Below are 27,020 nucleotides of genomic sequence, written 5' to 3' on the forward strand. Positions count from 1 at the left end.
GCTCCTTGGTCCATGGGTTTCTCCAGGCAAGAATACTGGAATGGGTTGTTGTGCCCTCCTCTAGGGGATCTTCCCAACCCAGGTATCAAACCAGCATCTCCTGCATTGCAGGCAGATTCTTTACCATCTGAGCCAGCAGGGAAGCCCCTCCCACAATCTAGCCATCATCAAATACCACTAATTCTACTATGAAATTCTACATTTCAAATCCAGTTCTTTTTACCATAACTGAGACTACTCTACAACATCAGATTACTGTAATATTCCAGTATCTGGCAGAGGTCTGGCATGGATGAAAGATAGTATACTCAAACTTATTAATCAAGAGAGAATATAAATACAGAGATTATTCTAAAAGTCTGGGTTAGAGAACACAATGGAGATAAATTTATATTTATTTAATAATATTTATCTAGTATATTTAGCTAGAAATAATGGGGAATCATGTCCACTCAAAGGCCTGAATGGATAAAGGGAGGGAGCAACAACCAAAATCAGAGAAATTAGGGGCTGCTTGACAGTAGCTCTTGGTAAAGAGATGTGGTCAAACTTCAGATACTTTGCAAGGAGGAAGCTGATGAGTTACAGAAAATATTTCACTCTTCTCTCGGTTTTCTCTTGGTGGCTCCCACTGGCTGAACCCAACCGGAAGCCAGAGGTCAAAGCCATTTGTGATGCAGCAGAGAAGGTCAGATTCCAAGGACTCAGGATCAAGACAGGTAGGGTGGGTCTGGAGGACAATCCCCTACGTGGTCTCCTCACTTCTGTGTGCCTCCTTCTACTTGCTAGTCAGAGCAGCCAAAGGGAGCCATTGAAAATATAAATCTGTTTATGTCGTTCTAGTACTTAAAATGCTGAAGTGGCTTTCCGTGACACTTAGAATAAAATTTAAAATCCTGAATGTGATCTAAAGTTCCTACATGATCTCATCTTTGGCTACTTTTCCAATGCAATCTCTAATTACTCTTCTGATCTCTTATTCTGCTCCAGTCACCATGGCCTTCCTGCTTCTCCTTCGCACTCCAAATTCCTTCCTGCTATATATTTGCTGTCCTATCTGAAAGCTCTTTTACATTCCCTCACTGTATTGTCTTTGAGACATCTTCTCAGAATTTCTTCCTAAAACAGTAGCCTCTCTCTCTCCTTACCTTATTTTACTTTTTTATTAAAAATTTTTTTTGACGTGGACCTTTTTAATGTCTTTATTGAATTTGTCACAATATTGCTTCTGTTGTTTATGTTCTGAATTTTTTTTGGCCATGAGGCATGTGGGATCTTAGTTCCCCAACCAGAGATTGAATCCACACCCCTGCACTGGAAGGCAAAATCTTAACCACTGGACTACCAAGAAAGTCCTTTCCAGCCCTACTTTATGTTACATTTCTTCATAACAGTTATTTCCATCTATTAATTATCTCCCTCCATTATATTACTATAAGCTCCATGAAGGCCAGAGCTTTCATGGTACCCAATAGGCAGTTAGGCACCATGTCTCTGCAGTTAGAACAGAACCTGCCATATTATAAATAATCAATATAAATTAAACAAGTCCAAGAATAACAAATACTTCTCTCCCTCTTTTTCTAACCCAGGGGAAAATTTTAATGCCCCTTCCAATCATCTCACCTCACTGTGCAATACTCTAGTTTCCCCATTTTCTTTCCTTAAACATTTACAGAGAGTGTATTAGCTTGCTGGGGCTGCTGTAACAATAAACCAGACTCTAAGTGAATTTAACAACAAAAATGTATTTTCTCACAATTCTGGAGGCTAGAAGTCTGAGATCAACATGTTGACAGGGTTGGTTCTTTCTGAGGTCTGTGAGGAAGGATCTGTCCGATGCCTTCTGCTCCTCCTTTCTAATGGTTTGCTGGCAACCGTTGACTTTCCTTGGTTTATAGAAGCATGGCCTCAATCTGTATCCTTATCTTCACCTTGCATTCTCCCTGTGTGCATGTCTTTCTCCAGATTTCCTCTTTTTTACAGGGACTCTAACCATGTTGGATTAGAAGACCACCCTACTGCAGTACGGACTTCCCAGGTGGCACTACTGGTAAAGAATCTGCCTGCCAACGCAGGAGATGCAAGAGATGCGTGTTTGATCCCTGGGTCAGGAAGATTCCCCTGGAGGAGGGCATGGCAACCCACTCTAGTATTCTTGCCTGGAGAATCCCACAGACAGAGGAGATGGACAGGCTACAGTCCATGGTCACAAAGAGTTGGACACGACTGACCACACAGCATTACTGCAGTACCACCTCATCCTGACTCAAGTGATTGCATTTTCAAGGACCCTGTTTCCAAACAAGGCCACATTCAGAGGTACTGAGGATTGTGACCTCAATATGAGTTTTTTGGACACACAATTTAACCCACAACAGCAGATTGTTATATTAATCAAAAAGATAACATAGAGAAGCATCAGTTCAGTTCAGTCCAGTTCAGTCGCTCAGTCGTGTCTGACTCTTTGCGACCCCATGAATTGCAGCACGCCAGGCCTCCCTGTCCATCACAAACTCCTGGAGTTCGCTCAAACTCACGTCCATCGAGTCAGTGATGCCATCCAGCCATCTCATCCTCTGTCGTCCCCTTCTCCTCCTGCCCCTAATCCCTCCCAGCATCAGGGTCTTTTCCAATGAGTCAACTCTTTGCATGAGGTGGCCAAAGTACTGGAGTTTCAGCTTTAGCATCAGTCCTTCCAGAGAAATCCCAGGGCTGATCTCCTTCAGAATGGACTGGTTGGATCTCCTTGCAGTCCAAGGGACTCTTAAGAGTCTTCTCCAACACCACAGTTCAAAAGCATAAATTCTTCGGTGCTCAAGTAATTAAAATAATATTTTAAATGTTTTAACAATAATTTTAAGTAATTTTATGTTTCCGAAAAGTTATAACAATGGTACAAAGAACTGCTGTATCCCTTCAGTCAGACTCTTCAGCTAACACTCTATCATATTTGTCACCTTTTTTCTCTGCCTCCCTCTTTCTCACCCAGTCATTTGTTATTATGCTTTTCCTGAGCTATTTGAGAGCAAGTTACAGTCATAATACCTCTGATCCCCTAAATACTGTGGTGTATAAATCACCAAAACGTGGCTGTAGAGACCTGATGACACTTACATAACCACAGTGCAACCATCCAGATCAGCAAAGCAATATTGATGTAATTGACTCATTGAGTCAATGAAACACATTAAAATGTTTCTAAATTCTTCCAATGACATCTCTTTTTCCAAGATTCAGTAGAAAATCACATAGTACATTTACTTGTGACCTGTGTTTAGTCTCTTCTAATCTGGAATGTTCAGAGTTATTATCCTTTTACATTTTCTGATATAAAAAATAAAATACAGGAAACACATGGATGGTCTATAATATATATTCTTCCTTGAACTTTTTAGGAAACTTTCTAATTTTCCCAGTAGAAAATACTTATATAGTATCAATAGGCATTTATTGATAACCCCCAGATTTTTGTAGTTTTCCAATTTCCTGTGAAATATACATTCCATTTTTAGATTCAAATTTATGCTGAATCCTTATGATATGTGAGATGCTCATGTTATATTATTTTTAATCCTCATGACAGTTCTGTGTATTACGTATCATTATCCACATTTTATAGATAAGTAATTGCATTTGTTACTGCTGTGTATCAATTACCACCAAATGTAGTGGCTTGAAACAACACTTACTATCTCATAATCAAGACAAGACAAGATAAAATACATGGCTGCCCTGGTCTAGAAGTAGAGAATTCGAGATAAATTTTGTAGGTGGTCTTGGCAAGATGTGTTGAGGTATTAAATATGGGGTAAGTAAGGAAGTGGAAGGGCTCAAATGTGACTCCAAAATTTGCATTTAATAACTAGATACCTTTTACTAAAATGAAGAGGAGTAGAAATAGGTTGGTTGGAAAGAATAAGAGGTTTACTTTGGACATATTAAGTCTGAAGCACCCAGGAGACAGCCAAATAGAGATACCGAGGATGAGACAGGCCTTAGAGATACAAAGTTCAGAGGAGAGGTCTAGACTAGAGATTGCTCTTGGCCAAGAAATACTGGCTTTAGTAGCTAAAATTTGGGCACTAAATCTCAATGCAATTTGATAATGAGCTAGTCTCGATACATCCTGGAGACTAGAAAAGAGGCAAGAGAAAGAGCAGGTCAGAAAGTTTCCTCTCTCAATGTCTAGTTCAGAGCTAGCTCAATCTCTTGCCTTGGACTTTATTATTATTATGTTATCATTATCACTGGGCTTCCCAGGTAGCACTAGTGGTAAAGAACTTGCCTGCCAATGCAGGAGACCTAAGAGACTTGGGTTCAATCCCTAGGTCAGGAAGATCCCCTAGAGGAGGGCATGGCAGCCCACTGCAGTATTCTTGCTGGGAGAATCCCATGGACAGGGAACCTGGTGGGTTACAGTCCATGGAGTTGCAGAGTTGGACATGACTGAAGCACAGGCACACACATTATCCACACCAATGTTTTGGGGGACTGATCAGGAGGCATGCATCTCTCGGATGCTGGCAAAGAAACAGAATACTTTGAGGGAGAGAGAACCCAGATTCCAAGAGCTGTCCCTGCAAGGACTCTGGAAATCATCAGGACATGGATTAGCCGAAACACAGTGCTGGGAGAGATGCCCAAGAGCTAACAGATCTGCAATCTTGCCTTATGTCTCTTGAAGCATGGGAGAAGTTCAAAGACAGAAAAGGAAAGAAATATTGACCCTCTTTCCAGCTCCCTGCTGTTGTGCTTTAAGGTATTATCTTCACATTGTAAAACTTTCTACCCACTGATACAGCCTCTGTAAAAAAAAAAAAAAAAAAAAATATATATATATATATATATATATATATATATATATTCTTTATTCTGAACAATTCAGAGCTGCATTTCTTGGGCCTGGGGAAAACTGGGAGATAAGCCTTCCAGATCTTTTTCCTGAATACCTCAGTGGTGGTCCATGGGCTGGCGGGGAGCATCCAGGTTGTCACAGACATACAGTGGTACTCGAGCTTTTTCTGATCAGGAGCCCTCAGAGAACGGAAAGACGGGGCTTATTACTAAGATCTCCAAGAGTCATCTCTCCATTACTATCCCTAACAAAATTCACCTGTTTTCCATTAAATATTTCATTCTCCATGAGCAGGGATCCTGGCTACTGGGTTTCTCTCACTCTCTTAGCCTGAAGTTCATATGCCCTTCTGAAACTACAGTATCAGTCATAGATAGAAAAATAAAGCCGTGTTGACAATGCATCTGTGGCTTGGTTCCCTTTAGATTGTGATCATGTATAGCTGTCTTTCCTCAGTGACTCTTGAGCTTACAATAAAGAGAAAGTAGAGAATGTGATTTTTATATATTACAAAGCAATGCAACTGTGAAACTACAAATGCAATTTTTATGTCAAGCTTACTCCCTTCAATTTTTTTTTTTTTAAATGAGGGTAGGTGTTAATTGAACTGTATTGGTGCTGATTACATCGTCTAAGAGCTGTCCCTGAGAGAGCTCTTCAGATGTACTGATTTGTTTTCTCTTTCTGCTTTGCAAGATATGAGTTCTCTCTTTTTATTGAAATACAGCTTCAGTGAAAACTAGTATACTGCCTATGAATTATTTCTACAAACATGGTCAACGAGACGTTCAGCCTGTTTGTCAAACTAAAAATCCAAGAAGCAGAGATCACACAGACATGTCCTCTGGTGGTGGTGGTGATTTAGTAGCTAAGTCTTATCTGACTCTTTGCAACCACATGGACTGTAGCCCGCCAGGCTCCTCTGTCCATGGGATTCTCCAGGCAAGAATACTTGAGTGGGTTGCCATTTCCTTCTCCAGGGAATCTTCCAGACCCAGACGTGAACCCATGTCTCCTGCATTGGCAGGCGGATTCTCTACCTCTGAGCCACCAGGGAAGTCCCAATTGTCCAGTATATATCAACAATTGCTCCAATTATCAGTGGATGACTGATAATGTTACTAAAGCCTATCCAACCTGGACTTTCTTTCTCAGTCTCTTCTGTCTTATCCACTTTTTTTTTTTTTAGCATAGTCAATGCTCTGATTGCATCGTTCCACCATCCCCTGGTATTTTGCATCCTTTTCCGCTCCTGGCCGCAGCACTAATCAAATTCAGTCTCAGAATTTTCCTGCTTTTGGCACACAGCTCATCCACAAATAAGTTCCTTACTTCCTTCACTTCATTTTGAAGTGACAATAGATGTCTATGTCACTGGTAAAGCTATTCGAAAATAATGGTAAAATATTTTTCTCTTGTGAATTCCTTTTCCCGGAGTTTGGTGTGTGTCTTTAACTTCCCTCAGAGGCCTTGTTGTTACAACACTTTTCTCCTGAAGAATGTCAAGATTCAGGCCATCTACATGGCTCGGAGTTTAAAAATCTCAATCTGGTCGTGTACTTTGATTTACTTCTTCCGTCTGGACTCCCACTCTGTTCTCAGCACATACCCTGAACAGTCTTTCAAATTCATCAACAGCTTGCCCCATTGAGTAGTTCTTTATATAGCCTCTTAGGGGCCCAGAGCTGTCAAAGTTTCTCTGCAATATTTGTTTTGTATTCAAAGCTTACCTGATGGATGTCCTTGAAGCCGTTTGCTGGTGATGGATAATAATGGCGGCAGCAGTCCAACCGCCATGTTGTCCTTCGTAATCCAAGCTGGCAGTGCAAATATGGGGCTGTCTGTTTTTCCACTTGTGAGAAACCTCTTACAGACAGGCTGTAAACAGCTTGGGTGGTATTGGCATGACACTGTCTAACTTTTCTGCCGACTCTTTTTAGATTTTCTGCTTGTTAATTTGCTCACGTGTAGGCATGTGCCTAAATATGTTACTGAGGCCCTGGAAGATAGTTTTAAATCAACGTCTACATCGTCAATTTAAAAAATTTAGGTAACATTTGCATACAGAGAAACGTGTGCATCCTATTATACAGTCCAATGAATTCCAACAAATTAAACACTCCAGTCAAGATATAAAATATTTTCATCTCTCCAAAATGTTCCTTCTACTTTTAGCCAAGAATTCCACACACCTAAGTGACAACTGTTTTGATTTCCATCTTCACATTCTTGAGCTTTACATAAATTTAATCAAACAATACCTACTCTTTTGTGTCTGGCTTCTATCTGTTGTGACAATTTTGACATTCATCAATGTTATTTGGTATATTGGTGGCTTATTTTTTTTTTTATGGTTGAGAAGGATTTATTGTATGAATATATCATCATTTGTTTATCCATTCTCCTGTTGATGGACTTTTTGGGTTGTTTCCAGTTTGGGGCTATTATAAATAAACATTCATATAGAAGTCTCTTCTGGACCTTTACTTTAAACTGTTTTGAGTAAATATATAAGGGCATAATTGCTAGGTCATGGCTAAGTGTATATTTAATTTCATAAGAAACCAGCAAAGAATTTTCCAAAAATTTAATATTCCTAATGGCAATGTAGTGAAAGCTCTAGTTTTCCCACATTCTCACTATCATTTGGTATAATCTCTCTTTAAGTCTCCCTTTTGGAGCAGGTGTGCAGAATGTGAATATCACAGGAGTGATATTCATTTGCATTTCCCTTTTAATTCTGAGAACTTTTTTGTGTACATTTTCCAGCACTCAAATGTCTTCTTTTGAAAAATGTCTGAATCTTTGGTCCATCTTTTGATTCTGTTCTTTTTCTTTTGTATTTGTAAAAAGTCTTGGTATATTCTGGATAAAACTGCTTTCTCATTTCTCCATGTATTCCCAGTCAGTGGTTTGTCTCTTTGTGGTCCTGATGTTGTCTTTTGATGAGCAGAAGGTTTACATCTTCATAATCTAATTGATCGTTTTTCGCTTTTATGGTTATTAGTTTCTTCCGGTTCCCTACTTGTCTGTACCAATACTGTGAAGCTATTTGCCAGTGTTTTTTTTAAGAACTTTAAATTATGATCTTTAATCCTTCTTGACTTAGTTTTTGGTTATTATGGGATTTAAAGTTTGTGTTTTATTGCTTTCTATATGCTTTCTCCACTTTAGAGCACTATTTGTTAAAAATATTTTTTTTAACCCCACAAAGCCTTTGACTGTGTGCATCACAATAAACTGTGGAAAATTCTGAAAGAGATGGGAATACCAGACCACCTGACCTGTTTCTTGAGAAACCTGTATGCAGGTCAGGAAGCAACAGTTAGAACTGGACATGGAACAACAGACTGGTTCCAAATAGGAAAAGGAGTACGTCAAGGCTGTACATTGTCACCCTGCTTATTTAACTTATATGCAGTGTAGATCATGAGAAACGCTGGGCTGAAAGAAGCACAAGCTGGAATCAAGATTGCCAGGAGAAATATCAATCACCTCAGATATGCAGATGACACCACCCTTATGGCAGAAAGTGAAGAGGAACTCAAAAGCCTCTTGATGAAAGTGAAAGTGGAGAGTGAAAAAGTTGGCTTAAAGCTCAACATTCAGAAAATGAAGATTATGACATCTGGTCCCATCGCTTCATGGCGAATAGAGGGACAAACAATGGAAACAGTGTCAGACTTTATTTTTCTGGGCTTCAAAATCACTGCAGATGGTGACTGCAACCATGAAATTAAAAGACGCTTACTCCTTGGAAGGAAAGTTGTGACCAAACTAGATAGCATATTGAAAAGCAGAGACATTACTTTGCCAACAAAGGTCCTTCTAGTTAAGGCTATGGTTTTTCCAGTGGTCATGTATGGATGTGACAGTTGGACTGTGAAGAAAGCTGAGCGCCGAAGAATTGATGCTTTTGAACTGTGGTGTTGGAGAAGACTCTTGAGAGTCCCTTGGACTGCAAGGAGATCCAACCAGTCCATTCTAAAGGAGATCAGTCCTGGGTGTTCATTGGAAGGACTGATGGTGAAGCTGAAACTCCAGTACTTTGGCCACCTCATGCGAAGAGTTGACTCATTGGAAAAGACCCTGATGCTGGGAGGGATTAGAGGCAGGAGGAGAAAGGGATGACAGAGGATGAGATGGCTGGATGGCATCACCAACTCGATGGACATGAGTTTGAGTGAACTCTGGGAGTTGGTGATGGACAGGGAGGCCTGGCGTCTTATGATTCATGGGGTTGCAAAGAGTCAGACACGACTGAGTGACTGAGCTGAACTGAGTACCCTGATACAGAAAAGATTTACTGCCCGGGTGTGAGTCTATCTTTGACCTTTCTTTTCAGTCCAATGATCCATTATCCTCCATATATATCAATATTACACTTTCTCGATTACTGTAACTTTAGAATAAATCTTGAAATCAGGTAGCATAAATCTTTCAGCTTTTTTTTCTCAAATTTGTCTTGGTTATTCAAGCATCTACATTTCCATATACATTTTCAGAACTTGCTTGTCAGTTTCCTTTCATTGAGAATAAGCCTGCTGGGATTTTGACTGATATTTTATTTTAATAAAAAGTAAGCTTCCCTGTTGGCTCAGATGGTAAAGAATCTGCCTGCAATGCAGGAGACCAGGGTTCAATCCATGGGTCATGAAGATCCCCTGGAGAAGGGAATGTCAACCCACTCCATTATTCTTGCCTGGAGAATTCCACGGACAGAGGCGCTTGGCAGGCTACAATTCACGGGGCTGCACAGAGTCGAACATAATGGAGCAACTAATCACTGAAACTTAAGGGTAGAGTTTTGTTAAATATTTTTCTGTATCTATCCAAGATGATCATATTTTTTTTCCTTCTATTTTGTAAATTTGACAAACTACATTGTTTTTCAAATATTAAACCAATCTTGCATTTCTAGAATTAACCTTGTCTGATCATGATGTATAATCATCATCATATCTTTTTTGTATATTGCTGGAATTAATGGCTGATAATTTATTTATCAATACTTGAAAAGATACATTGACCTGTAATTTTCGTGTAATGTTTGTGTAAGGTTTTGGTATCACAGCTACATTGGCCTCATAAAACCAGTTCGGGAAATAATCACTGTCCATTTTCTGAAAGAATTTGTATAAGAATGGTATTGCTTTTTGCTAAAAGTTTTGATAAAACTTACTGATCAAACTATTTGTGTCTGGATTTGGGACACAGGAGGAAGGAAGATTTTTTTATTACTTTTTTTGTAAATGCAGGGATGTCTAAATCCTTGTTCACATATTTTGATCATTTGTATTTTCAGGAAATGTTTCTTTGTCTAAGTTGTATAGTGTGTTAGAATTAAGTTGCTCATCATATTTCCTTATTACATTTATCATTCTACTAAAAGCACCTAATTTCTATTATACTTTATTTTAAATTTTAAATTATTTGGAAGTTGTGGTTAATTTATAATAGTGGGCTTTCTAGAAATGTTAATGTTGCTGATACATAATTTAATTCTACTCTTGTCAGAAAACATATTCTTTAAAATTTTAATATTTTTAATTAATTAAGAGGGGTTTTATGGGCCAGCATATGGTCTATCTTGGTGAATTGCTCATGTTCACTTAAAAATAATGTGTGCTCTTCTGTTGTTGGATGGAGTGTTCTATGAATGTTAATTAAGTTGAGGTGGCTCATGCATGTGCGTGCTAAATCTCTTTAGTCGTGTTGGACTCTTTGCAAACATTTGTACTGTAGCCCATTAGGCTCCTCTGTCCATGGGATTATTCAGGCAAGAATACTGGAGTGGCTTGCACGCCCTCCTCCCTGGGATTTTCCTGACCCAGGGACCAGACCCATATCTCTTATGTCTCCTGCATGGACAGGCAGGTCCTTTACCACTAACACATACTGTTGTTCAAATCTTTTCTTTTCTTGCTAATTTATGCCTACCTGTTCTATCAGTTGTTAAGAGGAGGGCATTAAAATTCGTGATGATAATTAGGTATTTATCTATTTCTCCCTTTAGTTTTGTCAGCTTTTTGTTCATGTATTTTGAAACTCTTATATGTAGTGTGTACACATATATGATATTATATCTTCCTAAGGACATGGCAACCCGCTCTAGTATTCTTGCCTGGAAAATTCCACAGACGGAGGAGCCTGGTGGCTACAGTCCTTGGGGTCACAAAGAGTCGGACAGGACAGAGCGACTGAGCACACACAGCACAATGAGATGGTCCTTTTCTCGTTTCTAAGTGTCTCTTTTTATTTCTGGTAACATAGTTTGTCTTGAGGTCTGTTTTAATCTACACACATCACCTTTCTTTTTCTTATAAAACTGTATACCTTTCTCAATTTTCTTAGTCTGTTCAAGCTTCCAAAACAAAATGCCATAGACTGGGGACTCAACAACAACAAAAAAATGTCCTGGGAACTGAAAGTCCAAGGTTAAGGTCCCGTAGTGTCGGTTTCTGCTGGTAACTTTCTTCCTGGTTTGTAAATACCATCTTGCTGTGACTTCCTGTGGCAGAGGGAGAGAGTCTGGTGTCTCTTCATTTTTTAATAAGGCCATAGTTATACTGGACTAACGCTCCATGCCTGAGTCCTTATTTAATCTCAACTACCTCTTTAAAGAAACTCCAATACAGTCACATGATGGGTTAGGGCTTTAACATATACATTTAGCAAAGGGATGGGAAACAATTCACAGCCTGAATGTTTTGCTTTCAAACTATTTATTTCTCTATAGGTAAAGCATGTTGCTTGTGTATAGCATGTAATTAGATTCTGATTTTTATTCAGTATGACAATATTTGCTTTTCAAATGGAGTGTTTAGTCTATTTGTATATAATGAAGCTGTCATTTTTGGCCAGATTTAATTCTACTGTATTTCTCTCTGTTTTCCTTTTTCCCCCCCCTCTATTTTCTTCCTATCTTGCCTTCTTAGCTATCAGACCACACAAAAACAGGCTGTGAGCTGGATTTTGCCCATGGGCTGTGGAATTTTCCTGCTTCTCCTCTAGTCAGTCGGTTGTCTTAAAAAATAACATAAGAATTAAGAAGATAAATTTTTTAAATTTATCACATTCAATGCTCTTTTTCCATTCCTACCAATATGAATTGAATTTGGCATTATTTGCTTTCAGCCTGAATAACTTCCTTTAACGTTTCTTGTAGTACAGGTCCTATGAATTCTTCCTGCTTTTAGTTATCTGAACAGGTTTTCTATTTTACCTTCTTTTCAAAGGATATATTGCTGAATAGGGAAATCTGGGTTACTTTTTTTTTCTTTTCTTCCTTTCTATGTTTAAAGTATTCTTTTATTGTCTACTGTCATACATTGTTCTGATAAGAAATCAGGCATAATTGTTCACCTTTATGTAAAGTTTCTTTTCTCTCTGCTCCTTGTGGTGTGGTAGAATGCTGCAGTACCACCTTCCCACCAAGACTTGCTACTCTGATTCTTGGGATTGTGAATATGATGAGATACTGTGCCATGATGATGTTGTGTGTACGTGTTCAGTTACTCAGTTGTGTCCAACTCTTTGAGACCCTATGGACTGTCATCCACCAGGCTCCTCTCTCCTCGGGATTTTCCAGGCAAGGATACTTGAGTGTGTTGCCGTGTCCTCCTCCAGGAGATATTCCTGACCTATGGGTTGAGCTTGCATCACTTATGTCTCCTGCATTGGTGCTCTGTTGCTTCAGTCATGTCTGACTCTTTGCAGCCCCATGGACTATAGCCTGCCAGGCTCCTCTCTCCATCAGTTCAGTTCAATTCAGCCGCTCAGTCGTGTCCATCTCTTTGCGACCCCATGAATCACAGCACACAAGGCCTCCCTGTCCATCACCAACTCCCGGAGTTCACTCAGACTCATGTCCATTGAGTCAGTGATGCCATCCAGCCATCTCATCCTCTGTCGTCCCCTTCTCCTCCTGCCCAATCCCTCCCAGCATCGGGTCTTTTCCAATGAGTCAACTCTTCGCAGGAGGTAGCCAAAGTATTGGAGTTTCAGCTTCAGCATCAGTCTTTCCAATGAACACCCAGGACCGATCTCCTTTAGAATGGACTGGTTGGATCTCCTTGCAGTCCAAGAGACTCTCAAGAGTCTTCTCCAACACCACAGTTCAAAAGCATCAGTTCTTTGGCACTCAGCTTTCTTCAGAGTCCAACTGTCACATCCATACATGACCACTGGAAAAACCATAGCCTTGACTAGACAGACATTTGTTGGCAAAGTAATATCTCTGCTTTTGAATATGCTACTTAGGTTGGTCACAACTTTCCTTCCAAGGAGTAAGCGTCTTTTAATTTCATGGTTGCAGTCACCATCTGCAATGATTTTGGAGGCCCCCAAAAATAAAGTCTGACACTGTTTCCACTGTTTGTCCATCTATTTGCCATGAAGTGATGGGACCAAATGTCATGATCTTAGTTTTCTGAATGTTGAGCTTTATGCCAACTTTTTCACTCTCCTCTTCTCCATGGACTATGTTGTATTACAAGGCAAAAGGGATTTTGCAGATATAATTAAGGTTACTGATCAGTTGACTTTAAGTTAATCAAAAAGGGGATGATCTAGGTGAACCTGATGTAAATATGTGAGACCTTAACAGCAGAGATTCTCCACCTGGGACTGAAGAGGAAGAGAGAGTCAATTGAGAAGGAGGTAATGTGTCATTGCTGGTACTGAAGGTGGAAAGGAACACATGAGAACAAGTGCAGGTGGCTTTTAGGAGCAGACAGTATCCTCAGCTTCACAGTTCTAAAGGAAGCAGACCTAAACCTGTTTCCTGTTAGGACCTCAGACCTAAACCACAAAGAACTGTACTTTGCCAACAATCTGAATAAACTTGGAGTGAATTCTTCCCCAGAGCTTTCAGATAGGAGCCCAGTCCAGCCAACACCTTGATTTCAAACCTGTCAGATCCAAAGAACACTGTGGGGAGCCCACCTGGATTTCTGACCCAAAGAACTGTGAGATAATAAACGGGTGTTGCTTTAAACCTCTATGTGGTGATTTGTTATACAGAATTGGAAACCTGATCCACTCCTATCGAGACGTTTTTCCTTATTTTCAGTATTCTGGTGTTGGACTGTGATATATTTAAGTATGGTTTTCATAGTATTTTCTTGTTTGACATCCACTGAAATTTTTGAATTTGTAGGTTTATGTTTTTCATAAAATTTGCGAAATTTTCAGCCATTGTTATTCGAAGGAACTTTTCCCCACACTCCTTTCTGCTTATTTAAGATTCCAGTTGGATGTGTACTAGACTGCTTGACGTCTCACAGACCTCTAAGGCTCTTTTTTTCTTTCTTTTTTCAATCTTTTTCCTGTTTTTCAAATGTGATTTTCTGTATTAATCTCCCTTCAAGTTCACTAACCATTTTTTCTGCCATCTATAATCTGGTAATCCCATTCAATGAAATTTTCATTTTAGATACTGTACTTTTAAGCTGTAGAATTTCCTTTTGGCATTTAAAAAATATGTTCCATTTTTCTGCTAAAATTACTTATCTATTCACACATTATGTCCATCATTTTTCTTTAAGTCCTTGCATTTTTCTTTAAGTCTCATTTATCAAAGGCCTTATTTGCTAATCTCTGGGTCATCTTGTTGTCTGTTTGCATTAACTACACTTTCTGATTGTGAGTCTGATTTTTCTCCTTTTTCATTTATATAGAACCTTTTCTTCTTTAAAGATTTATTGTTGTAACTGCTATATAAAAAGTTTCATGAATTTAATGTATACATTTGGATAAATTTGGACATACACAAGCAACCATGATATTATCACCACAATCAAGATACTAAATATTATATATTCATCACTTCCAAAAAATTCCTTGTATTATTTTGTGTTTGTGTGTCTATGGTGAGAGCACTTACCATGATATCTATCCTCTTAACATATCTTAAAGTGTGCAGGACTGTTTTCTTAACTAATGATACTGCAAGTCTCTAGAATATATTCATCTTGCAGAACTAAAATTTTATAGCTATCAAATAACAATTCCTCATTTTCCCCTTTCTCCATAACCTGAACTCAAATATTCATTGACAGATGAATGCATTTTAAAAATGTGTTATATACATACAATGAAATAATACTCAGCCTTAGAAAAGAATGAAACCTTGTCATTTGTGACAACAAATGAACCTGGAAGAGATTAGGGCATCTGGAGTAAGCCAGTCACAGAAGGACAAATACTGCATAAGTCCACTTTTATGAGATATCTAAAATGGTCAAATTCATAGAAGTGGAGAATATATAGTAATTTAAAATTTTTATCCTGGATATTATGAAAAATGCATTGGAGGAAGTCTGGATTATGCTGTCTTCTTAAAGAATGTTGAATTTGTTCTGGCAGGCGTTTAAATATAACAGTATGTGTATATGTAACTGTAACTATAATTAACAATACTGTATTGTATATTTGAAAGTTGCTAAGATGGTAGATCTTAGAAGTTCTCTTCACAAGAAAAAAATTAAACAATGTGAGGTGATGGATGTTAACTAAATTTGTTGTGGTAATTGTTTTGATTATTAGCTATGGCACCCCACTCCAGTACTCTTGCCTGGAAAATCCCATGAACGGAGGAGCCTGGTGGGCTGCAGTCCATGGGGTCGCGAAGAGTCGGACACGACTGAGCGACTTCACTTTCACTTTTCACTTTCATGCATTGGAGAAGGAAATGGCAACCCACTCCAGTGTTCTTGCCTGGAGAATCCCAGGGACAGGGGAGCCAGGTGGGCTGCCGTCTCTGGGGTCGCACAGAGTCGGACACTATTGAAGCTACTTAGCAGCAGTTAGCATTGTCTCTTCTAGCTTCATCCACATTGTCAGAAATGAAAACTGATTATATACTGTGATATACAGCAATTGTTTTGATATATATATCAAAATAATTACCACAACAAATTCAGTTAACATCCACCACCTCACATTGTTTTATATATATATATGGTCATTGCATTGTACACTTTACACTAATGTAAATGTTAAATGTCAATTACATTACAATTAAACTGGAAAAATATTTTTAAATGACTACTGTAGCATTTACATTCCCTCAGGCTTGGCTTTATTATTCGTTCAGGTGAGATACTTTAGGTTTTGTTCTTAGTCCAAGGGTGCATCTCTTTCTCAAGGGTGTAGTTTTTATTCTTAAGATATGCCATTTCAGATATAAAATTAATGACTGTGGAGCTCAGGATAGTTTCTGTTCTCTGATTGGGCTGCACTGTCCAATGTTTCCTAGACTTGCATTCCCTCTGCTATTTGTTCTACCTTTTATACTTCAGTGGTCTCTGTTTAGTTCTCAGCCTCAGAGCAACTACTCTCTCCTGAGTCTAAAGTATTTCCTGGACTTCTACATGCACAACCAAGCCTTTGGTCAAAGATTCACCTGTTGCAAAGAGCTGACTAATTGGAAAAGACCCTGATGTTGGGAAAGACTGAGACAGAAGGAGAAGGTGGCAACAGAGGATGAGATGGTTGGATGGCATCACTGAGTTAATGGACATGAATTTGAGCAAACTCTGGGAGATGGTGAAGGACAGGGAGGCCTGGCGTGCTGCAGTCCATGGGGTTGCAGATTCAGACACGTCTGAATGACAGAACAACTGCAAGGAGGCCCCATATGGATTTGAAACACCTTCCACATGGCTCCCCAAATCCTGGTGCCCTTTCCCACACACCTTTGATACCTTAGGAGCTATGAACTCTGACTTTTCTTCTTTAATTAGAGTATAATTGTTTCACAATGTTGCCTTAGTTTCTGCTGTAGAATAACATGAATCAGCCATATGTCTATGTATATCCCTCCCTTTCAAGCCTCTCTCCCACCCTGTCCCCCACTTTCCCACCTTCTAGGCCATCACAGAGCACCAAACTGAGCTCCCTGTTGCATACAGCAGCCTCCCAGTGGCTATCTATTTTACACGGGACGGTGTATATATGTCAGTCCTACTCTCTCAATTCGTCCTGCCCTCCCATTCCCCTTTTGTCTACATGTCCTCTGAACTCTGACTTTTGACCCACCCTTCTTGCTTTGGACTACTTCTCCAAATAGTAGACCCAGGCAAAAAGCCAAGACAACCATGAGATTTTGATTCCTTCCTTTTCTAAAGGATTACAGTCCCAGCTGCCTATTATCCAGTTCCCAAATAAAGCTTTTTTTTTTTTTTTTTTTTCCATGCAATTTTTCCGGCTTTATAGCTGTTTGTGGCGAGAAAGCAAGTCTGGTACCAGTTATTCAATCATGGCTAGAAGCAAAAGTTGTTATACTTGTTTTAATAGTCTTTGAGGCCCTCTGAGAATATTGCCTATGGATTGGAGTACCCAAACTTCAGGTCAGGACTTGTGGATTTTCTAGTGACTGAATAAAGAAAATGTATTACCCTGTTTGCCAGCCTTCTCCACCCTGAAGTTATTCTTTCCCCCCTCTTCACACTGGGCTCTTTAGAAGGAAATCTTTAGGTTCAGCCAACACTTAAGGAGTGTAGAGTCACCTCGTTAGAAGCAATGTAACTACACAAAGTATTTGGAATTCTTCTGTGTGAGAGATTTGTCTTTCCCCGTTTATTGCTAAACCCAATCATTGATGATTAGGAACCCTTTTTTTCTCTTTGAAAGACACATGATGTAGACAAAGGGGCTTTAGGTATGTACTCATATGTTTGGTTTGAGCCCTAGCTTGCCCATGTGATTGTTCTGTGGCTTATGGGATTTCTTTCATGTTATTAATGCTCTATTTCTTCATATGTGAAGTGGGGATAATAATATTCACTGCATATAGTATCATAAATTTAAAGAATGAATGGGGAAAAGACCTTTAAAAATCTTACACTCTTGTCTTCCTGTGTCCCCTCTAGATAAAGAGGAAGTGCATGCATGCTTGCACAGTTGCTAAGTCATATCAGACTCTTGCAATTGCATGGACTATATAGTGCGCTGAGCTCCTCTGTCCATGTTATTCTCTGGGTAAGAATACGGGAGTGAGTTGCCATGCCCTTCTCTAGGGGACTCGACCCAAGGACCAAACCTGTGTCTTCCATGTCTCCTGCGTTGGCAGGCAGATTCTTTTCCACTGAGCACCTGGGAAGCCCAAAGAGGGTGGTTTAAAGAAATAACATCTGAAAAGCAATAGTGAAAGTTATGTCTGAGAAAATAGTCAGATATAAAATAAAGGAATAAATTATCGAAATGTGTGTATGTGTGTGTGTCTGTGGATGCGTGGGTGATATCTGTAACAAACATTTATACTGTTGGAAAAATCCAGATCATTTATTTAATTTTTACTTTTCAAAATTTTGGCACTACTCACAGTTGAAGCCAGAGAGATAATTAGTCCTCTTTGCTCATTTAGTATCAACCATAAACTTGAAGGTGATTATTAATTTATCTCTTAGTCCTGTCATTTCTAAGATAAAGCGAGTACAATTTTTTAAAAATATTTTACCATATCCTATATTGAAATTCTTTGGTAAATATTCTTAAAACACACCCAAACATTCAAATTTTATAAATCTCTCTAGTATTTGAAGTCTGACATTGACATGCTTTTCTCATAGGAGTCTAACAGAAAGAAAATGTGTTTACCGAGAATGGTATATATAACTTGGATTTACAAAGATTGTCAACAACCAAAATAAAATCTAGTCTGAGAAGAGCTGAAAGTGAAAGTTAGTCACTCAGTCTTGTCCAATTCTTTGTGACCCATTGTACTATAGCTCGCCAGGCCGCTCTGTCCATGGGATTCTCCAGGCAAGAATACTGGAGTAGGTAGCCATTCCCTTCTCCTGGGGATCTTCCCGACCCAGGAAGTGAGCCTGGGTCTCCTGCATTTCAGGCAAATTCTTTACTGTCTAAACCAGCAGGGAATCCCCTGAGAAGAGTTAGAGAACGATTATTATCCCAACACTGTTGATCTGCTCAGTTTTGATTAAAATACGAAATAGGATGAGAAATCAAGAGGTTGTAAAATTTCTTTTTGAAGGACAGTGAAATATTTTGAACAATTACATCCCAGAGGGTTGTTCTGGTAAAGAAAGAAAAACACAAAATTAAGCAGTAAGGACACTATCGTTTCCCTTAGAGGCACAAGAGAGGCCCCTGTTTTAGGTCTCCATATTCACCAGACCCCAACTCTGGTTGCCCTTTGTCTACACTGAACTATGCCAAGCAGTTTGAAGGGCCACTAGAATGTGCCCAGTCAGAAGCAACATGTGCCCCATGCACCAAGTTCTGCTTGGCTGGGATTCTGAAATGTGATGAGCAACAATTATAGGCCAGCTTCCTCCACTGGAGCAGACCTCTTGCCTAGGTCTGTGAGTCCAAAGGCAGATTCCGTCTCTGGGAAGTGCTCACCCAGACCTTAGAACTGGCCAAGGGTATATGAAGAGTGTAACAGGACTTGGACACGCCTGAACATGCAGACTGTATTGTCCAGCAGTATGCCTTGGAGGCCTGGCACGGTGTGGGATGGAGCTGGGAATGAAAAAATGGTGGTGGGCTGCAGAACAGGGGCAGCATGCTAGAGGCTAGGTCTTTGCATGTCCTCTGAGGAGCCTAAGAACTGAGAACTTCATTCAAACAGAATGTTTCAGGTTATGACGAAGTATGTTTGTCAGGGTAGAAGTAAACAACATATTTTAATCACGCTTGATTAATAACATTTAAGCGTATGTGTCATGTAGATTCCACTGTTATCCTTGCTTTGAATCCAGAATACATTAGAGACAGCCTGGAACTGACCCACACTTTTTTCTGGTCCTTCCACCAATTAGCATCTGCTTGAGCATATAACTTAAAATCTTAGGATCCCGTGTTTTATATTTGTAAAAGTAAGTGGCTGATTTAGTTTCAGTATTATTTCTATCACTTATTAACCATGTAACATTGAACACATTGCACTAAACTCTGCCTCTCAGTCTTTTCATCTGTCAGATTTAAGGTTTAGATCAGGCAACTATATGGTCTGTTTTAGTTCTACTCTAAGAAGACAATTTTTATTAGACATTTATTAGACATAAGGCAGTTTTTATGTAGATATTTTGTTAAAAGAAGGAAGCACATTAGAATAATAGCTAAAGTTGATAAAAGTTACCTTGCATTAAATCAGTTTTTTTCCTGCCTGCTGTGTCCTCTTCACTGGTTCATAGTTACCTGAGAGCTCAGTTTTGTTTCAAGTTAAAATCACAATTGAAAAATGCGGCTCAAGGTCAAAAATCAATTAAGTGGAAATTAGAGTTATTTGTTTTAAAAGTTCAGGTAATATTTTACATCATGAATCTGTTGGATGACAGTTGATGGGGATTAATCAGCAACCTGCTTTCTCTTTGATCATGATTCAAGTCTGCTCTGGACAGGAGTGATAATAAAGAACCAATTATGAACCATTTCCTTGGAGTAGTGCACTTGCAAAGCTTTGGATGAAAAGCCTCTGTAATGCAAAGTGGAGCCCTTGTTGTTATGTAGAAAAAGCAGATTAATTGTCTCAATTCATGTCCTAGAGCACACAGGGCAGCTCCTGGTCAGTCACATCAATTGTTCTCTGCCCTTTATTATACATCGATTGCCCGTGAGGCCAAGTTGATAAGTTACCTTTTGTTTTACAAGGGGAGAGGAGAGCCGGTGATATTTTATGGGCTAGGCAGTAGACTGCAGACTCTGGAGCTGTGCATTCTACCTCTAGTTTTCTCTTGAACCATTAGAAAGCCTGGGAAATCATAGAATTTAGTCTCAAAGGGTTAAGCAAATTGTGGCAGTAAATTCCTAGGGGAGAAACAGAAAGCGTATTCCCCCAGCAGCCACAGGGACCACAGGGAGGGATCAGGGTAAAATCTCATGTCCTCAGACTTTGTTTTTGAACTGTTGGCATCAACTTCAGATTTTTTCTATAGTATTTATTTCACCTATAAAATTAGCTTGTATTTTCTATTTCACTGAAATATTATAATGCATAAGAATGATTAAGAACACTTAAACCAGCTCGTAAAAGGCTCTCATGCAGACTCACTTGCCCCAGCATATGTCAGAAGATGGGCAGTTTGAAGGGTGCCTGGACCAAGTGTGAATGAGATTCACTTGCTATCCTGGAGCTTCTGTTCAAAAGCAGGGGTCAGCATGAACTCTCTGTAGGAATGGAGGCTCTGATGGGCACTATCTCTGAGTTCTCTCTCTGCCTTGCTTGTGCTGACGCTGACATGTGCCATTTTGGTCCTCTCCCTCTAACCTGCTCACAGCAGTGGGGCTTCCCCACCTCCTGACATCATAGCCATGGCCCTGCCATGGCAGACAGTCACACAGAACTCACACAGGCATGGCATAATAATAAAGAGGGCAATCCAAGAAGAGAATATAACATTTGTAAATATTTATGCACACAACATAGGATCACCTAAACACATAAAGCAGTTACTGACAGACCTATTGATTGAAATTAATGGCAATACAATGACAGAAGAGGACATCAATACCCTAACTACATGAGTAGATAGATCATCCAAACAGAAAAGCAGTTAGGAAAAATCGGCCTTAAAGACACCCTAGACCAGATACAGTTAGTAGATATTTATAGAACATTCTATCTTAAAGCAGTAGAACACATATTTTCCTCAACTGCATTTGGAACACTCTCCAGAACAAATCATATGTTGGGCCACAAAACAAGTCTCAACAAATTTTAAAAGATAGAATCATATCAAGCATGTTTTTAAACCACAAAGGTATAACCTAGATATCAGTTACAGGAAGAAAATTGGGGAAAAAAAAAAAAAACAACTTACAAATATGTGGAGATTAAGCAACATGCTACTGAATAACCAAAATGTCAACATAGAAATCAAAAGAGAACTCAGAAATATCTTGAGAGAAATGAAAATGGAAATACAGCATACTGAAATCAATGGGATGCAGCAAAAGCAGTTTTAAGAGGGAAGTTTGTAGTAATAAATATCTAAATCAAGGAACAGAAAAGGTATCAAATAAATAATCTAACATTACACCTAAAGGAACTGGAAGAAGGATAAGTCCAAAGTTAGAAGGAAGGAAATAATAAAGACAGAGCAGATATAAATGAAGTAGAGACTGAAAAGACAAAAAAGATCAATGAAACTCAAAGATGGTTCTTTAAAAAGATAAAGAAAATTGACAAATCTTTAGCTAGATTCACCAAAAAAAAAAAAAAAGTGAGGAGGCTCAAAAATACTAAATCAGATTTGAAAGGGGACAATTACAACTGATCCAACAGAAATGCAAAAGATTAAAGAGATTACTATCACAAAGGAGCAAGAATATACAATGGGAAAAAGACAGTATCTCCAACAAATGATGTGGGGGAAACTGGACAGCTACATGCAAAAGAAAGAAAATAGACCATTATCTTATACGCTACACAAAAAATTAACTGAAAATGGATTAAAAGATTATAGTTTAAAACCTGAAACTGTAAAACACCTGGACGAAAATATAAGTGGTAAGCTTCTTGACACTGAGCTTTGTGTTGAATTTTTGGATCTGACTCCAAAAGCAAAGTAAGTCTACATCAAACTAAAGAGATACTGCACAGCAAAGGAACCATCAACAAAACGAAAAGGCAGCCTGCCGAAAGGGGCAAAATATTTTCAACTTTTATATCCAATAAAGGGTTAATAATGTGTGTGTGTGTGTGTGTGTGTGTGTGCATGCATGCTAAGTCGCTTCAGTCATGTCCAACTCTGCAACCCCATGGACTGCAGCCTACCAGGCTCCTCTGTCCATGGGATACTCCAGACAAGAATACTGGTTGCCATGCCCTCCTCCAGGGGATCTTCCTGACCCAGAGATTGAACATGTGTCTGTTACATCTCCTTCGTTGGCAGGCAGGTTCTTTACCACTAGCACCACCTGGGAAGCCCATAATATATACACTCAGAAAAGAAAGTGAAATTTTCTCGGTCTTGTCCAAATATTAGGGACCCCACGGACTATACAGTCCATGGAATGCTCCAGGCCAGAATGCTGGAGTGGGTAGCTGTTCCCTTCTACAGGGGATCTTCCCAACCCAAGGATCGAACCCAGATCTCCTGCATTGCAGGCAGATTCTTTACCAGCTAAGGTACTAGGGAAACCCTATATATACACTCAACTCAATAACGAAACCCCCAATAGTTCAAATAAAAAATGGGCAGAAGATCAAAATAGACATTTTTTTCCCCCCAAGAATACCTGAAAATATGTTCAGCATCACTTTTCATCATGGAAATGCAAATCAAAACCAACGGATATCACCTCACACCTATTAGAATGATTATTATCAAATAGACAAGAAATAACAGATGTTGGAGAGGATGTGAGCCCTCACACACTGTTGGTGAGAAAGCAAATTTAGTGCAGCCACTATGGAAAACAGTATGAAAATTCTCCCCCCAAAATTAAAGATAGATATATGTATGATCCAGCTATACCAACTCGGGGTATTTAAGCAAAGAAAAAAATTCAAATTCAAAAAGGTATATGCAACTCAATGGTCACTGCGGCATTAATTCCTATAGCCAAGATATGGAAACAACTGTCCATCAGTGGATAAATGCATAAAGAATATATGGTGTATACATATACAGCAGAATCCTTCTCAGCCATAAGAAAAGGAAATCTTGCCATTTGTGACAACATGTGCAGGGAAATAAGGCAGACAGTGAAAGACAAATACTGTTTGATTTTACTTTTATGCAGAATCCAAAAAAACAAGGCAAACAAAACAGAAGAACTCACAGATACAGAGAACTGATTGGTGGTTATCAGAGTTGGAGAATGAACAGAAGCGGTGAAGAGGGTTAATTTTATAATGATGGATAGTGACCAGATGTTGTTGTGATTATTTTGTTGTATGCACAAAGATCAAATCATTCTGTTGTATACAAGAAACTAATATAAGGTTATATACCAAGTTTACCTCAATATAAAGTCAATCAATTAACTAAAAAACAAAGATAATATTGTTCACCTTATTGCTTGTTTGGGAGTCATGGGGGAAGCAGTGAAGGGTGGGGTGAATTCAATAGTGTTCATTTGAATTCAATAGTACTCATTTGAAGGTGAATAGAAGGATTCTGCAGCCTACTCAAGTTTAATTAAAAATAAATGTGGAAATTGTTTTAAAAGATTGTACACAGTGATTATCTCAAATTGCCATGGGAAATACAGAAATGCCTCATTAAAAACACATTTAGACTTTTTTATATATAAACTCCATCATCTACATTCTAGCTTAGAAAACCCTTCTCACTTAAAAAAATAAAAACTGAATTATGTCATCATCATTTTTATGTATCCCAAAATCTTATGCATGTATGTTCCAGTGATTTTTAAATCCATCATCATCACAAAAATCATTTTAAAGGACAACAGCAAAGCTTTGTGAAAATGAATCAAAACCACCGGACATTTAAAGGATTGCTGAATTATTCACTGAAGTCAAGTCTGCAATAAAATTGAGTCCATTCTGGGTAACCTCCAAAAATTAGGCTGGGTGGGTATCATGACACTGCTCCCTTGCGCAGTTTCTTGGCATCAGGCAGAGGGTTTTACCTCTCCCCAATTCTATGCTGTGTTTTCATACTGCTTGAGGATCTTGATATTTTTAACTGAAAGAATTAGTTGAACAACAGGAAAAAGACAAATAATACTGATGCCTGTGTCCTTGAGTTGAAGAATCGTTTTGGGTTGTGTGATCATATCATGAAGCTACATAGTCAGGTTTTCTCCAAAGCCAAAAGCAAAATGCCTAGCTACTGTCTGTGTTTTCTGTTCTGATCCTAAAGAGACCAAACATTTCAAATGCACCGGGGTTGGGGGGGCAGGTGTTGAAGACATGAACAAGAGTATGGAGTGGACATGATGTGGAAAATCAATCCATCGATCAAAACTTTTAAGCCTGCTGGAGTAATATGTTCCACATTTTAAAGAACTTAAGCTTAATTTCTGTGGTTTCAGGGAAAAAATAATATCAGTATTATTAGTAGGCATTAATAGCTTTAGAGCCAAGCATGAATGACAGTGCAGAGAAAATTAAGGCACTGTGACAACTAAATTATTATTCCTAATAACATATTGCTTCTTTTTAATTTTGTTTTCGTGATGATGACTTTTTATGAGCCAGATTATCTATGATATTATTTCTTCCTTGAGACACCCCAGATTGTCAGAGTATATGATGAACATAATATGCATTCACAATGAAATTAAAAAATATTAACTACTGAGAAAATTTCCTTCTTAGGTAGAATATGTATAGGCAACTTGATCACTAGCAGAGTGCCTTGGGAAGTAAAGTCTAAGCAATTACTATCTTTTATATCAACAACTGCTTTTTTATACACTAGATGGTTTAAAGAACTATAGAGATCAGTGTAGAACATTTCAGATATTATATTAGCAAAATACATTGTTTCTTTTTTTCACTCGTGGTAGTTCTATGGTAGGGATTATATTTGTCTGGGGCCATTATTTGCTTAGTCAACTCAGACTCCTCAGGCAAGTTGTCTGCTTCATGCAGTTTTTCGGAGGTTAATTTTGCTTTCAAGTATTTACAGAACACCTGCCAGGGCAAATTAACTGCTTGGTTAACATCTTACATCGCCTCTATGAATGCAGACTTTCTAAAGACTAAAGGTGGCTCAGACCAAAAAACCTGCCTGCAATGCAGGACACCCAGGTTTGATTCCTGGGCCGGGAAGATCCCCTGGAAAAGGAAATGACATCCCACTCCAGTATTCTTGCCTGGAGAATTCCATGGACAGAGGAGCCTGGCGGGCTACAGACCATGGGGTCCCAGAAGAGTCAGACACAACTGAGCAACTAACACTTTCACTTTTTGTCACAAAACCTAAGTGGTAGAATATGAAATGGAAGTACTTCCCTAGATTAGCTGTGGGGGAGGAAATCTCAGCGGGAAAGTCACACAGTGCGTTGGTGGCTGTGTGTGCTCAGTTGTATCAGACTCTTTGTGACCCCACCAGCAGGCTCCTCTGTCCATAGAATTTTCCAGGCAAGAATACTGGAGCAGACTGCCATTTCCTACTCCAGGAGATCTTCTCCATCCAAGGCTCAAACCCTCATCTCGTAACATCTCTTGCATTGGCAGGTTACCACTAGTGCCATCTGGGAAGCCTGCTTGGAAGGCTGCTTTGGACCAACATCATACCTTCCTTTGAGGCCACAGCTAGAGGCCAGGCATAGGGGAGGAATTGTGAATAACCAGGAACATGTCCGCCTCATCAAACTTTTGATTTTCTCCTTCAACCACTTCACCTGTAAAATATGCATTCACTAAAAGGAATACAAGCAAGAAGAAAATATTTAAAAGTGGAGCCCACTCAAAACAAGGCATGACAAAACTATGCAAGGAAGATCTGAATAAACATCCCCTCAGCAAGAGGTCTTTTTGAGAAAATATTCAAACCATCAGCAATGTAGAGACCTGTATGTACTTTCCTGCTCATCCTGAATCTAGTGTCATAGTATACTGTGTGACTATTTGGAAATGGTAAAAAAAAAAAAAAGAATCTGACACTAACATGTGCTGCTGAGGATGTGGATCAATGGATTTGTTGCATACTACTGGTAGGGCTGTAAAGACAGAACCACACTGGACAGGAGTTTGGCATTTTTTACCAAGCTGAAGGGACAAGGAACCTATGGCCAAACACTTCCACCCATAGGTAAATACCTAGTGGAAATCCACACCTAAACATTAAAAAAATGTACAACTTTCACTGCGACATTATTTGTACTAATCCCAAATGGAAGACAATCTAAATGTGCATCAGCGATAGAATAAATTGTGCTACTTTTAATAAGATGAAGTACTGTGAGCAGTAAGTTAAAAGTAAACTTATTTTTATATTTATTTATAACAATATATACACAAATTACATATGTATATATATTTATAATATATTTATATTATTTTATAGATTAATAAAATCTATTATTAATTAGATTAATTAACAATAGAGTGAAAAAGTTGGCTTAAAGTTCAACATTCAGAAAACTAAGATCATGGCATCTGGTCCCATGACTTCATGGAAAATAGATGGGGAAACAGTGGGAACAATGTCAGAATTTATTTTGGGGGGTTTCAAAATCACTGCAGATGGTGATTGCAGCCATGAAATTA

The sequence above is a fragment of the Bos indicus x Bos taurus genome, chromosome 17 (assembly GCF_003369695.1).
Source record: "Bos indicus x Bos taurus breed Angus x Brahman F1 hybrid chromosome 17, Bos_hybrid_MaternalHap_v2.0, whole genome shotgun sequence".
NCBI lineage: Eukaryota > Metazoa > Chordata > Mammalia > Artiodactyla > Bovidae > Bos > Bos indicus x Bos taurus.